Source organism: Polyodon spathula, chromosome 4 (genome assembly GCF_017654505.1).
Source record: "Polyodon spathula isolate WHYD16114869_AA chromosome 4, ASM1765450v1, whole genome shotgun sequence".
In the NCBI taxonomy this organism is placed as follows: Eukaryota; Metazoa; Chordata; class Actinopteri; order Acipenseriformes; family Polyodontidae; genus Polyodon; species Polyodon spathula.
The window spans coordinates 67,067,698-67,083,021 of NC_054537.1; positions in this window are offsets into that span (position 1 = coordinate 67,067,698).

Here is a 15,324-nt window from a genome sequence, read left to right on the forward strand (position 1 = left end):
GAGCCACACCTGTGTGGAAGTCTTTGTTTTCAATATATTTGGTGTCCCTCACTTACCCAAGTGTTTCCATTTTGTTGTCCACTACCTGTATACTAATGTATAATTATTTTGGATAGCTAATTAAGAGCCTCACAAAAGGACACACCTAAGCCACTATAATACCTGCCCTGGAAAGCAAAAAAAAATGTATCCTACATGTTGTCCTTCACAATTATTTTACCTAAAGAAATGTGTTCCTTTCAGGGTCACTATTTAATATATTGAAAACCTGTTTTTAAATAAGGGTAGGTTTTCAGGAATATAGAAATGATGTATATAATGCTTATACCAATACAAATAATAGGATCACTGTTTATTGTAGTCTTGATTATATGACATTTTAAGACTACACATCCCTTAAAAAGATGACATTGTTCTGTTATTATTACAGTGTGACAGGGTAGCTGAGTAGTAAGGCAGGCAGTGATCACACAAACAAAAATAAATATGTTTAAAGCACAAAAGCACACTTTTATTCACACAAAAAACAAAAGTTCAAACAATAAAGCAGTGGCCTTAGCCTGGGCCAAGCAAGAAGCCCCTATCTCTCCTAGATGTTAAACAAATAACTGTTTGGTTACTTTGCTCAGTAGCTGACTGACTGACTGACTGACTGACTGACTGACTGACACTACTGTGAAAGCTTTAGCCTCCACACCTGCTTGTAACAAAGGCTGGTTGCAGCCTTTTATACACCTGGTTTCCAGGTGGTTTAGTTTAATTAACTAATTGGCCAATTGGCCACTTTATTAGGCCATAGAGCTCAGCAAGCTGGAGAATCAAGAAATGTTCATCAGAAATGGACACAGAAAACAGAAAGGCATATAAAATATGCAATATTTACAGTCCTATGGTCGGGCTGGCTTCAAAATGAGCCCTGATTGTTTTTTATTTAATTTCACAAGTCTTCATGATTAGACAAGTTTACCAGTCCATTTTTATATATATATATATATATATATATATATATATATATATATATATATATATATATATATATATATATATATTGCATTTGTGTAGTGCTTTTTATACAAAAGTATCACAAAGCACTGTACAGTACACAGCAGAAAAAAAGAACAAACCACAATACATTTGTTACATTTGTATAGCATGTCACACATACAACCGCCTAGTCAGATCATTTAAATAATAGTATACGCATAATACAAAAGCAGCAATTTTAAAGTTAGATTAAAACCCACTAACATAAGAAAGCCATTTTATAAAAGTGCATTTTTAGTCTTGACTTGAAAACTGTAATGGTCCCAGCTTCCCTGACAAAGGAAGGTAGAGCATCCCATATTTAGGCGCTCTACAAGAAAAAGCCCTACCTCCCGTGTTGCCTTTGTTGACTTTAGGAATAACCAGCAGCCCCGCATCCTGTGATCTCAGTGTGATTTGAAAGATATGGGGTCAGTAACTCTTGCAAATAACTAGGTGCTAATACATTCAGGGCCTTGTAAGTTAACAGCAAAATCTTAACATCAATTCTACATTGCACATGGAGCCAATGTAAAGAGGCCAAAACAGGGGTAATATGTTCACTTTTCCTGGTTTTAGTCAGAATTCTAGCAGTGGGATTCTGAACAAGCAGCAAGCGGGGTACTGAATGTTATGGGACATCAGAAAAAAGTGCATTACAATAGTCAATTCTAGATGAAACAAAGGCATGCATTAGTCTCTCTGGGGTACAGGTACGGAAATAATTGGTCTAAGTTTGACTATATTTCTCAAATGGTAAAAAGATACTTTAGTAACTTCCCTAATATGAGTCTCAAATGATAGATCAGAATCAAAGATGACCCCCAAACTATTAATTTTTAGAGTTTTGATGAGAGACTGCAAGGGTCGAGCTCATGTAATCCCACATTTCCTTTAAATTGGTTCTGATCCCACTAGCATAACCTCTGTTTTATCTGAATTCAACATTAGAAAATTCTGTGACATCTAATGCTTGATGTCTGTAAGGCAAATAGCTAGTAACACCCAGGCAGAAGAAATTCCTTGTTTTAGGGACAAGTATAGCTGGGTATTATCAGCATAGCAATGGAAGATCACTCACAAGTTTATCAACAGTTCGTTCAAAACTCTGACAAGGGCAGCAGGAAAACCAAACTGAAACTTCTTGAATATACCATTACGAGTTAGAAATGTTTCTAAATGAATTGCAACAACTCTCTTTAGAACCTTATCTAAGAATGGTAGGTTGGAAACTGGCCTGTAGTTGTGAGGGCTAGGGTCCAAATTGTGTTTCTTAAGCATATGCTTTACCACAGCTACCTTACGTGCTGAGGGAACTATACTGGAGGAAAGTGAACCATTTATAATTTTTGAAATGTGGGTATTAATTAACACCAAGAACATTTATTAATAGTTTTGTAGAAATAGGATCAAGAGAGCATATAGTGACTCTCATATGTTGAATTAGTTGATACAATTAGAAATTCCGTCCATGTCAAACAGATCACACCACTGTTATACACTTGTGATGAGTCAAAGGGGTTTCGGTCTATGATTCAGCCTCCCGACAGTAGAAGGCATCAAACCAACTCGGGACTTCCCTTACCAAGATCTCGTGACCATGACGAAAGTCATCTTTAAGAGGGGCGGCACCTTGGTGAGGGGTGGAAGTACGAGTATGTAAATTCCAGCCATTGGAGTCAAGTGAAGGATAAGGACACTTGTCAGTTGGGGATTGGTGTTCCACTGACTACAGAGGCGGGACGTTGCATACTAAAGGGAACGTACTACTGTGTTCGGGGTTGGTCTGAAGGAAAAATAGGCGGAGTAACGGGTGACGGGAGAGACGAAATTTGAGCAGCGGGGGTTTGGGATTTGGGAGTGAAAATTTTACTAATATTTCCTTTGTCTTTTTTTGTTTATATCCGGGGATGCCGAGAAGACGATTAAGGACTTTTTTCACTACCTGTCTTTGGGATTATTACTCCAGCACCCCCTACCTCATGCCATTTTGTTTTCTTTGTTATTTGCTTTATTTTGTGTAGAGAAAATAATAATAAATCAATTTATTTCTTTACACACAAATTACTGTCTGGACATTCCATTAATACACTCTCGCCTCACAACACTCATATCATATTACCTTTTGCAGAGATATCTATGTTAACATGTCCAAAAAACATTTTGTTATTTTCTTTGCAGAAGAACACCACTGTCTGCAATCAAACGAGACCTCACAGTAGTGCTTCAGTTTGGGGAAAAGATCATTCTCTGTGGCCAAACTTTCAGGTTGATGGTAATCTGACTTTAAAACTTAATACGTTTTTTCACACAAAGGTATTCTGTATCTATTGTATACCTGCCAAAACCAAATTATTTAAATCACATGTCATGAACACTCACTAAGCTCTTAATTGAAACACAGACAGAACTATTACACCCCTAGAATTATTGAATTGTATCTTGTTAATGCCCCTGGTCTGTGGAAAAGAATCTCAGCCTTCAAGTAATTGTTCTGCAAAGGTTTTATACAAAAAAAAAAAAAGAAAAAAAAAAAAAAAAAAAGAAAAAAAAAAAAACCTTATATATATATATATATATAATATATATATATATATATATATATATATATATATATATATATATATATATATATATTTATATATAAAGTTTCATAATTGCAGTATTAAATGGACATTTATATTTAATAATGGGTTTTCTCTGACAATTGATTTGAGAATCACCAACATTATATTTAGTCAAACTTCATAGTAGAAAAGTGATGTGAAGCAGTTTGTAATTGTGATGGATTTTTCCAACCCACACCTTAATTTGTACTGTCAAGAGCTGACAGGGAAAATGTGTGGGTGGAGGGATTCACAGTAGTGGTGTGACTTTACAGTAAAACAAGTTTGTGAAGTTTAAATAATACAAAGATCTTAAGATAAAATGCATGTTAGTAAATATTCCAATTGAATGTGGTTGGTTTGTAAACAACCCTGTAATGAAAGTACATCTCCATGCACTTCTGTTTTTGAACCTGTTTGCCATTTAGTCCTGATGGCTTCAGAGGTCACTTCATTCATGTAAGTAGAAATCCAGGCAGATCTTTAACTGATATGTTAAAAATGGACTACAGTAGCATAAGATATCCAGATCCCGTACTAAATGACCTTGAATGTAAGTGCAGCAAATGCACAATATTAGTAGAATGGTCTTGCAATGACAACATTATCATATTTTGACATATCAATGGTGTATTAAAACACACTCAATCATATATTTTTAAATTCTTTGTTCTGCTAATGGTTCTGCTTCTGTTTCACCAGGATTATACATTGGTATTTATTACTTTTCTAAAACTTTTTTTTTTTACTTCATTAGGCGGGAGCCAGGCCTGAATAAAGGGGCTACTAGAATAAATACAAAGTGCTTGTGACTTTAATAACAGAATAAGGGTTTCACCTTAACTACTCGAAGAACTGACCTCACTGAGCTGAGGCTGAACTGATCATCCTCCAAGGCCGGGAAGCGAGGAACTTCCCCCAAGGGGAAAATAAGGAAGTATAGAGGACGAACGAAGGTCTCCCTTACTGAGTTGTCTATTTGAGAAAGGTCAGACTCATCTAATGCTCCAAGGCCACGTGGAGAGCCTGTGCAGGGAGAACGAGAGCACTTGAAAAGACAATAAAGAAATTAACACATAAAGAGGGCCAACTACTCCACCAAAGCAGGGAGAAAATTGTTAGTTAGAAATGATAGTTAGTGATTATTATTATTATTATTATTATTATTATTATTATTATTATTATTATTATGGAGAGGAGAGGACCCCCCCCCCCCCCCCCCCCCCCCTTGACACCCTCCTTCGGAGAAGCCTCTTGTGGTCCGATGGCCCCTACTCCAGGTCCGCTACGATCGTTATGAATACTTTATACTTTATATTTTTTAAAAAATTTTTAATTCCTGACGAACTAAATTTAAATTTACTGACTGATATTTTGCCACACCTATACAGAATGAGTGTGGGGGGGGGGGGGGGGGGGGGGGGTACAATTGGTGGGAAGGCCAACTTTTGAAATGTGTGAGGAAAAAACTGTTTACTGTTAAAATAGAATTGTTAGAGTTGATAAAGAGAAGATCGGACGGGTTAGAGGGGTTACGACAGGGAAGATAGTGGGATAAAGAGGAATAAGGGCAAAGAGGGGAGTAGAGTTTGCACAGCTGAATAAATTGTCCCTGTTGTAGCTGATCGGGTGTAGAAATGTGAAGAAAAATGAATTAGTGAGAGTCAGGAATGAAAGAGTGGTCGCAGAAATGAAGGCCCTGGATGGAAAACTTGAGGGGGAGGAGACAGAAAACTCAGAACAGCGAAGAAAACCAAAGAATGCACAAAGACCAAGGGATTCCATGACTATGTAGGAACAATTCAGTAAATGATAATTCAAAGTTTATCTGGGTTGATTAGTTGTCTTATTATTAATATTTAATTTACATGTTACAAAGATCGAGGATTTACAGTGAACACACATACACACGCAGACACAAGAAATGTTTAATCAATAGTAGTATTTTATTAAGCACACAAATATTAAACAGGAATCATAAAAGTCAGAAAGTAAATCTCTTAGTCTGTAAGCACCAAACACAAGTTAAAAGCTCTCGCTGCATTCATGCTGGCCAGCAGGGCAATTAAAATATGACACCGCCTATCTCCTCACACACAAGGCAGCAACCTCATCAGCCCTGGCAAGCTGTGACATAGCTAGTAACTTGCTCACACACGTACACAGCCAAAACTGAAATGATGCAGACAATCTTAGAATATATCACATTAAGCTTATTAATGGTATATAGATTAAGCATATGACTTTAAAGAAATTCTTCATACAACAGTATGAGGTAGATTACTTATAGTTACTTCATCAAGTTTCAATAAAAGTTATTTCACACTCAAAGTGTGCAAACTGAATAAAACAGTTCAATTCTATGTGAATGTGTTACAATTAACCCTTTGCTGTCCTATATCGGACCAGGTCCGACATTACAATTTTCCCCTTCCAGCACAGGTCTCTAGTCATTTTTTTCTCCGGAAAAAGTCGAGAAAACCTTTCAATGGCCAAATTAAGCCGAAAGTCGCATGCACTACAGAGATAACAAGATAGCTGCTTCTGCATCTAGCGCTCAAAGAATATCACAGACATTTTCAGAGCTTTTTGATATGCTATAGTAATAAAATAATGACTCGGATCACATTATTGAGGAGTTTGGTGATAAAACAAGTGATCAGGAGAGGATTTATCAATATGTACGTCTATAAGAGGTATGTGAAAAATACAGAGAACAAGGGGTGGGGCTTGGCTGTAGATACAGTACTGAGTGTCCTTTTGCGATTCAATGCTTTTTAAACCTGTTTTAGTCTGAAAAAATATATATTTTAAATAGCGTGTGTGAAAATAAATCGGACCTGACGTGCCTAACTAGCTGAATAAATGGACTTCACTTTATTATTTTTATTTACCGGTCCGCAATGTGTTTAGCTTAATCTCTCTCTGCCTTAGTGAATGACTGACAGTATTGTTTTTCAATCAGCCTTTTCAAAGGCTGGAACCTGCTTGCCAGCTGTGCAGTTTTGGTCAGTCAATTCGCATCGGGACTAGTGAAAATAAATACAGAGACCGTGGAGTTTTACAACGCAAGGAAATATGGAGTTGTTGTTTTGGATCAGATGGCATGGAAGTATTCCGTGAAAGCTGGCTCCCGATGGTGGCCTTTTCAGGTGTTTCACGATGTGTTGAACCAGTGATCAACTCCTGGGTACTTTACAAAGAATACACAGAGTAGAATTTACCAAGGAGAGAATATATTTTACAGTTAGCACAGGAACTTCGCAAGAAGCATTTGGAACAGAGAGAGACTGCTAAGCGTGTACCCACAGCTGAAGCTGGCAAAACCCCGCTGAGAGCCGCAAGAGATGCCAATGCCAGGTTGGCAAGTGCAATAAAAATAAAACTTCAGGCAGCTGTGCCCTGTGCAGAAAGGTGGTGTGGAGAAGAGCATTATCTGTATTGATTGTGAACAGTCTTAGACTCAAGGTAAAGGAAAATCATTCCTTATCAGAAAAAGAAATTCCATTCTTGTGCTGCGCACTTCTGAAAAATGTTTTCTTCAAAGTTTATTTCTCTATGTTGTTCAGTTGCTTTTGCACATTTGATAATAAACCGATTGTTGTTGAAAAGTTAAAAATGTATTGCTATCGTTTAAATGTTATAAATATGTATGTTGTAAACTGATGTTTTCAGATGTTTAATTATTTACATTTTCTTTTAATTACATCCAACTGTTTCTCCTTTAGAAGTGTTTTGAATACAGCCGTCAGAAAGACTGCTGCGGGGCTTCTAGGTATGAGTATATCTCCAGTCCAGTGTTAAACTCACAGTCCTTTGATGTTTTAATGTCCTTTTCCACTGGGACATTACTAATTTATGTCTTCCTTGTGTCAAAACAATTGTTGTTGCATGGGTGAATTATCTGTATGTAATTCAACTGTCCTTTCAGCCTAATCAAGTTCAGGCATCACCTAGCCCTGGTCACCTTGTTCAGCTAGTCACATAGTTCATTATGTCTGCAAGAAAGAGGCCTCTTCTCAAGACACAGCAGTTTGCCCTGTTTCTCAAGACACACAGTTTAATTAATCCAGTTACATTTTCAATACACGTTCATGTATTATTATCATATTCAGGGAATATGTCCCACAACTAGATCGTCAAAAGGAGAAAAGCAACCTTGCCATAGAATTGAGATGAGGCAATAGAAAATATCTGAAGTGATAGGGAGACGGGAAGGAGAAGGAGGAGGGAAACATTTTGCCATTCCCCTACATGTAAGGCGAACGAACAGATAGATGAAAGACGACAGGAAATGCACGACAGACGATAATGGTATTGAATTCCAGCTAGATAAGTTTTGATAGTTCCCAGAGAGAGATGTAGCTTATCTTTAGCATGGTTGAGAAAACAAAGAATGAAATCCTGGTTGAAGGGACAATGGGAGATGTAATATTGCTTGCAGAAGGCTGTGAAAGTGTTGGAGGAGTGGGCAGATGGAGCAACGGCCATATAGTCTCGATCTGAAGTCAGAAAGTTCAAAACCAGTTTGCTGAATGGAGGAATATATAGAGGGAAAGGTTGAGCTGAGGGAGCCAGATGTCTAAATTGAGTGATCTCAAGTAAGGCTGCAGAATTAAGCTGAGGAGGAAGATTTTTGATTTCTGGAGGTCAGGCATCTGAGAACCATTGATTAAGAAAATATTCCACCGATTAGAAGAAGCGTCCATATGAAGTGAGAGGTCACTTGAAAACTGAGGGGTTGTAGTAGCTGGATCATGAGCGAGTGAAGCTTGCACTGCAGGGGAGGAGTGTGAACTGAGAAGTTTGGATTTCTGTTGTGACTTTTGAGGGGGAAAAATAGGCTCTATCGATATAGAATGCCAGTATGAAACAAATAAAGCAGCCCAATCTCTCCTTGCTTCAATTGGCAAACCTTTTTTGAAAAGCGCTTTCAGGAGTTTATCAATGGGCCAATCCTTGGGAAAAAGTTGAGCTGGAGATTCCTGAGGTTTGATGCGTTTAGAGCGGCAAGAGAAATGACAGCGGACACAGCTAAATAAACGGAAGTTGAAGCAGCAAGATTGTCGGAGGTTTGATGGAAATCTTCAGCAGCATTATCAGATGGAGAAGAAGCAAGACGGGCAGATTTCTTTGTGAGTTTTTTCAGAGGATTATTTGTTGCAGGCAGCCAGTCAGAAGGAGAAACAAAATCTTAATTTGAATCAAATGAAAACGAAAGCTGCCTTGGGTGAGTAGTCATATTTATAAGATTGAAAAATGAATTTTCCGTTTTAAGTCTACGAGTCTGCATGGTAACCGCCAACTGGAAAACAAGACGAGAATTAGGAAGCTAGCTACATCTTAAATAGAGTGACTGACACATAATTAAAGGTTGACTGACATATTTTAGCGGGATGACACAAGGGAGGAGTCCTGGCTCCAGCCTCTCGAAATACACAAAGGTTCTACAAAGGAGATCCTAAAATGTTACATTTCAGTCTAATCTAGAAAGTTATTGAAGTTTTCTTCTGGTAACAACTTAATATCATAATCATAAAGACACCCATAGTTTTCTACATGAAAGGTTAAAAACACACACAGTGCACAATTGCAGCACTTTAACTCCTGCTGCAGAAACCAGTACTTATCATCATTATATGCCATTATTGGAAGATTGTTGTTGTTTCCACAGAAGCCCAATATTTTTTATTTAAATATGCATTTCTAGTAGGCAGTAGAATATAAGGTATTAGAAAAGACAGTTATTGAAAGGCAGGATACTTAAAACTGAAATAGCTTTGGTATTTTGTTATTCTTAAAGTGCTGACATTAAAAACTGCTTTACTAACATAAAAGCATTTGCTTGGCACAGTGCAGGACTTGGTAATCAATCATCTCAATTGTGGACAATTTCAGGTGTTATTTGGAATGCATCCAGAAAAAGTTATGCTTTGTAAACTCAAATAATATAAAAAATAACAGGTCTCTGCTGTCTCACTTTTGCAGTATAATATTTCATTTTGAAACATTTATCAGGGCATTGCTTGCACAAGCACACGTTTCTAAGAAATCAAACAATCACTCGTGCCCGATCCATAGATATTTGTTTCTGTTGTTGCATCTGCCCAAATATATATCCAATTAATTAAGGAGAAAACATTGTGCAACCCTACACACACACAGCAGCACTTGAAAAGATGAATACACCTTGAGATTACCAGACTATTTACCAAGCAGACTTGTCTGGCCTCTTTGCTTTTGTATTTATTGATTGATTTGTAGCTTGGGTACTTAAGAAAGAATTGTTTTAGAAAAAAAAAGAAGTATAGAAAGCACACTGGCTGGCCAAAAAAATGTAAATTATAGAGGTCTGCTGTCAAATCCCAGAATGTGTACCTCCTGATGCATTGTCATAGTGGAATACATTGAGAAACACTTATAGTCAAAACGTTGTGGATGATCGAATGGAAACTGATGTGTCTTATCCAGTTTTGACAGTTTTCGGTGATCTGGGCCATTGTACCACATATTTATGTGTCATGGCCAGCTTGAGAGTTGAGTTGTACTATTAGTGGTGATTTTTTTGCAAACACTGGCGTTCCAGGAACACCTGGGGACTGTCTTGATGGACTCATTGTGTTGACAGAAAAGCTTGTTGCACGGCATCCCCCTTGTTGTCACAAAGATCCTTCTGCTTTTCATTGATTGTTGCTGAATAGTTATGCACATATCTCACACAGCTTATATTAGAGATCTGAAGTATTGCTTGAGATTATATTACAACTAATATGTGACATCAACTTGGGTTTAAAGTACCTGTCACCTTCTAAGTCAAGTTATATTGGTAAAAAAAAAAAAAAAAATGGAACATGAACACTCTTGGGTGAATATGATAACCTCTGGGTTGAAAGTAGTTTTACCCAGTGTACAATGTACTGATAAACTGATTAGAACTGATGCATTGTATAGTGTATTCAATTTTATGTGGTGAGTGTGAGACAAGGTCCAAGTGTGTGTGTCTCACAATTAAGGTGTAAGATTTTAAGTTTGTGTTTATATACATCTGATAACATTGATTTGCATGTATGCAGTTGTTTGAGTGGTTCAGTGGATGTGCAGTTACAGGGGAACGCCATAGCAGCACAATATTGTGTTTTTTATCTAAATTATTCTGGTTCAGTGTGGGAGTTGCCCTGTTTTAGCTATTCAAAAAGCTTTAACTGATTGTTTTTAAAAGTCTTTTCTTAAGAATAAAACCAAGTATGATATTCATGCAGTTTTCTGAGACTGAAGTTGAAAAAGCCAACACATGGCTAGAACAGTTCAATAACTATTTCAATTAAAGTTTTGTCAATAAGGCCAATTTTTTACATATTAGTGTGATTATTAACTGTGGCAGAATGAGAAGAACTATATAAAACTGTATTGTAATGTGTTGCTACACTAAACATGAAAAATAATTATTAATATAGGAAAGATTTCAACAGACTTTACGCTATGGAGAAGGAGTTCCAAAAAAGGAGAATGTTCCTGCCCCACACTTGCCATAAAAATAAATACTTGCAATGTAAACTACACTCAGCACTTCATATTTCTTTGAATGCATTTCCTATCTGGATCAGCAGAATTTTAGGTTTTAGAGCCACGTACAGTATAACAGTGCCTGTAGTATAATGCATGACATTTTCATCACTATAACCTCCACAAATGTAAGATTGGATTGCTGGGTGTTGTTGGGAGTCTGGTTTAGGTAATACTACTTTTTATTGCCATTGGCTGATGATTCAAAAATAGCCTCTAAATTTATGGTTTCTAAGTTTCTTTCTTTTAAATATAGAAAGAAACTTAGCTTCCTTTAAGTGCATGTGTACTTTTATATAGTTTTGCAGATATTTGCAAAGATAAACAGCTTCACACATCCCAAAATTAACAATTGCAATACGACTTGCCAGGTACCTCTTTCTTCTTTAACCTTTGACTTCGTTCTGCAATGCGTGCCTGTGCGGTTCACTAGGGGACAGATTTGCCTTCACATGTGCTACATGACATGTTAGACACAGTGGGAAAAATTAAAGAGCTGTTCTTTATGTTCATTTCCTTAAGTCACCATATAAACCTTTGGTGGTTAACACTATCTGGAATAGGGATGTATCTATTGAAAATGAAGAAATCTGCTGGGATACTATTTTGGCTGGAAGCTCTGCTTCATAGAACTTATTTAACTAGTTGCAGACACTACCAAATTAAACTTATCCCCACCCTTGCATGTGCATACTGTCTCCTAGATACCGTTGTCCTGTTGTGGCTGTGTGTTGGGATCAGGTCTCTTCAACTTTGTCCACTATTCTTGAGAAGAATATCCCTTGCTCTGTTAAGATATTATTACTGAATGATGACTCATCCCTTGATCTATTATTGCAACAGAAACAGATCTGGTTGGCTGGTCTCAGAAGCTAAAAAAATGATAGCTCTTCATTTGTAACCTCCACATTCCCTCCCCTACCGTTAATGGACTCTTACCTTTCTTAATATAATTCATATGGAAATTTCTACTGCTCATGTTCCATGGCGCTGGGGAGAGGACTGTGCAGGCCTAGAGATCGTCTGCAGACTCCATTAGTTCTTTGAGTAATCCTTCAGTTTTGTCTGACTGATATTAGTTAGGCAGTCCTTTGTGGGGGGTGGTTTTTGTGGAAAGTGGTTTGGGTGGCGGTGTGGGGGGGTGAAAATGTAAAACTTGGGGAATTACTGTATTGTATTTAAAATTATATGGTTTTGTATTCTCCCAATAAACATTTGACGCAAAAAAGTCCATGTGTACTTTGCTTTTTAGTCTGCTATTGGATTGTGTGAACTTTATATGGATTTTTTTTTTTAATTATTGTAATCTTTGCTTTTTCACTGTACTACCATCTAATTGGCAGATCAGTCCAAAGCTATATCTTGGTAACTGTACCTATTCATTTATTGAAACGTTCTATGTATTCAAGTTACAAAATATTAGTACTAGAAAACTTGGTTGTATTTCTGGAAGGAGAATCTGCCCACTAATCAACGTGTCATATCCAAGCGCCATAAAAATAAACCAAAACCTGTGTGGCTTTCATTCGAATCACTTCTTTTGTCAAAGCCAAACAGGGAGACAGCCATCTTTAGAACCTGGGTGATGGGCTACCCTCAGCCATGGATTCCCTAAGGTTTCCTTCTACCAGTGAGTAGGGTTTTTGCCTTACCTGAGTGCCGAGCGGTTCGTATTTTGTTTCCTCAGGGTGTGTGGCAGGCTGGAGGGGCCAGGTTCTCCATCAATGCATTTCATGCTCTGGGGGGGCGGGCCTGTGTATCAGCTGCTTACTTTTCATTAATCCTTTTCCTATTTTTTGGGGGGGGGGGGTAGGTGGCATTGTTCCACTGCAGTTGTTGCGTTAACCATTCATCATCTTCATTTCATTGCGGATAACTGTCAGCACCCATGGACAAGGTCTCCGGCCAAATTTATCACCCATCATTAAACTGTCTGTTCAATTACAATTTAAATCATTCACATTGCAGATTCTCCGTCCTGAAATATATTAACTTTCCAAGACAGTTTTTAGAAAGTGATCCCTAATTATAAACTGCTTCACTTATTCTAAAGAATGTCCTTAGCAAATTTCTTTAGAAGGGGTTCTATGCGTGACAATAGTACAGGCAGCCAGACAGACAGCCATCCATCCTGACAACCTGTTATTAGGATACATGGTACACCTGTTGACCTTTCATTGCCAGAGTTGTGGCTTCCTTCTCTACTTGAGAAGTGTGTCCTGTGGTCAAATTCAAAATCACTCATATCCCAATAAAGGGAAATGATTCAGACATTGAAACCAGTCTGCAATGTGCAAATAATCCCTTTGTGTAAAGTTTTATTACAGTGGATTGTTGGACACAGGTACCTAACAAGGTCCCAATAGTGAATGTATAATGTAGTAATTCAGTAAATAGCGAGGTAAAGTATAGACAAGAAAATAAATGTTTCATGAAACACCTTTAACAGTGTGTTGTGATAACTAGAAAAATTGTTCTTGGGAACACTGAGTGTAGTCCTCGAACAGTGTGTGCAACCCCAGCAAGAGCTCTATGAAGGTGTGACGACATTGTGGTCAATTCAATTCCAGCTGTACTTGTGCTTCCATAGTTCCTCAGGACAGAACCATTAATTCTATTGTAATGCCTCTGTTTTGAGTTAGAAGTCTGAGTGAGTGTAATCTGTTTTTATAAAGTTTAATTCAACTTATTTTTTTTTACTTTTTTTTGTTTACAATATATGATACGTAGTCAAATAATACAAAACACTTAGCATCCTTAATAATAATAGTAATAATAATAATAATAAGAAGAAGAAGAAGAAGAAGAAGAAGAAGAAGAAGAAGAAGAAGAAGAAGAAGAAACAGTATAGTACATGAATAGTTACTTAAAATACAACTGGACATTTCCTTGGATCATACAAACAAGATCATCCAACGAACAATGTACATAAAAGGAGTTCAGAACGTACTAGAAAATTGCACTTCATTCTGAACATGCAATAAGGAATCACAGTTATGATTACACAGACTACATAAATATTAGCAGAGCACACACAATTAAAGATTGTTCATTTTCCCAAAACATTTGTGTTGCAACCTCTTTAGTTATACAAAGACAGCACGGCAGTAATTTTGAAACATACAGACATACAGGATATATTTTCATAGAACAGCAAAGCGTTTACATTTCAACATTTCTGTAATTACATGTCTCCATGTGTTAATTTAAATTTGTATTTTGTTTTATCATGTTCACTATATCTTAAAGAATACACAATTTTAAGTCAACACTGATTATAAACTGCCTTCTCGGGCAGGACTTAATTTATTCCAGAATTATTACTGAATGATTTCAGTCTCTTAACAACAAGCATACATTCATAGAAGACATGAAGTGGAATATCACACAATTTAAAGAAATACTTAATACCCTTTAGGTCTGTATAATATTTATGTTGTTATGTTTGTTGTTATCCAATGACAGGTGTTCTGAATAATCATTCAGAAAACATGGGTATTTGGCATATTTAATAAAGTCATCAGCATGCTTTGTGAATGTCAAGCCTGAGCAAAGTGGAATTTATGTTGTAAGTCAATAAAATGACCTCTAGAGGTGTGCATTTGTAATTGTGTTCTCCCAAAACAGTGAGCTTGATCAAGAATTGCAACACAGTGTTTCAGGGGAAAGTCATTCCGATGCATTTTTAAACAGAAATTCCACCTTGCTCATGGACAACCCCAAAGGTAAAATATGCTGGGGATTTAATTAAACATGTCAACTATCCATTAGTTCAGAAACAGTAATACCTGAAGATTTAAAACCCATATCATGGGGTAGTAAACACATACGAAATAAAGCATTCTGCAAATTCAGAGGGTATAAATTATTCCTTGAAGCAGCTTCTCTTTTCTTGATACATACACACACATAACCACTGCATTTTTAATATTTAAAGCATACTGTCTAAAATCAAAGTAATATTAACAGACCGTAATGTATATAACATGGATCTTAATATCCATTGTTCAGTGGATTATTAATCCACTTCTTTTTATATTTTTTTTTTTTTTTTTTTTTGCAGCCAGCATATCTGTTTATAATCTGGAGCCCTTTTGTTATAATAATTGAAAATAACTGAGGTACCACTTTT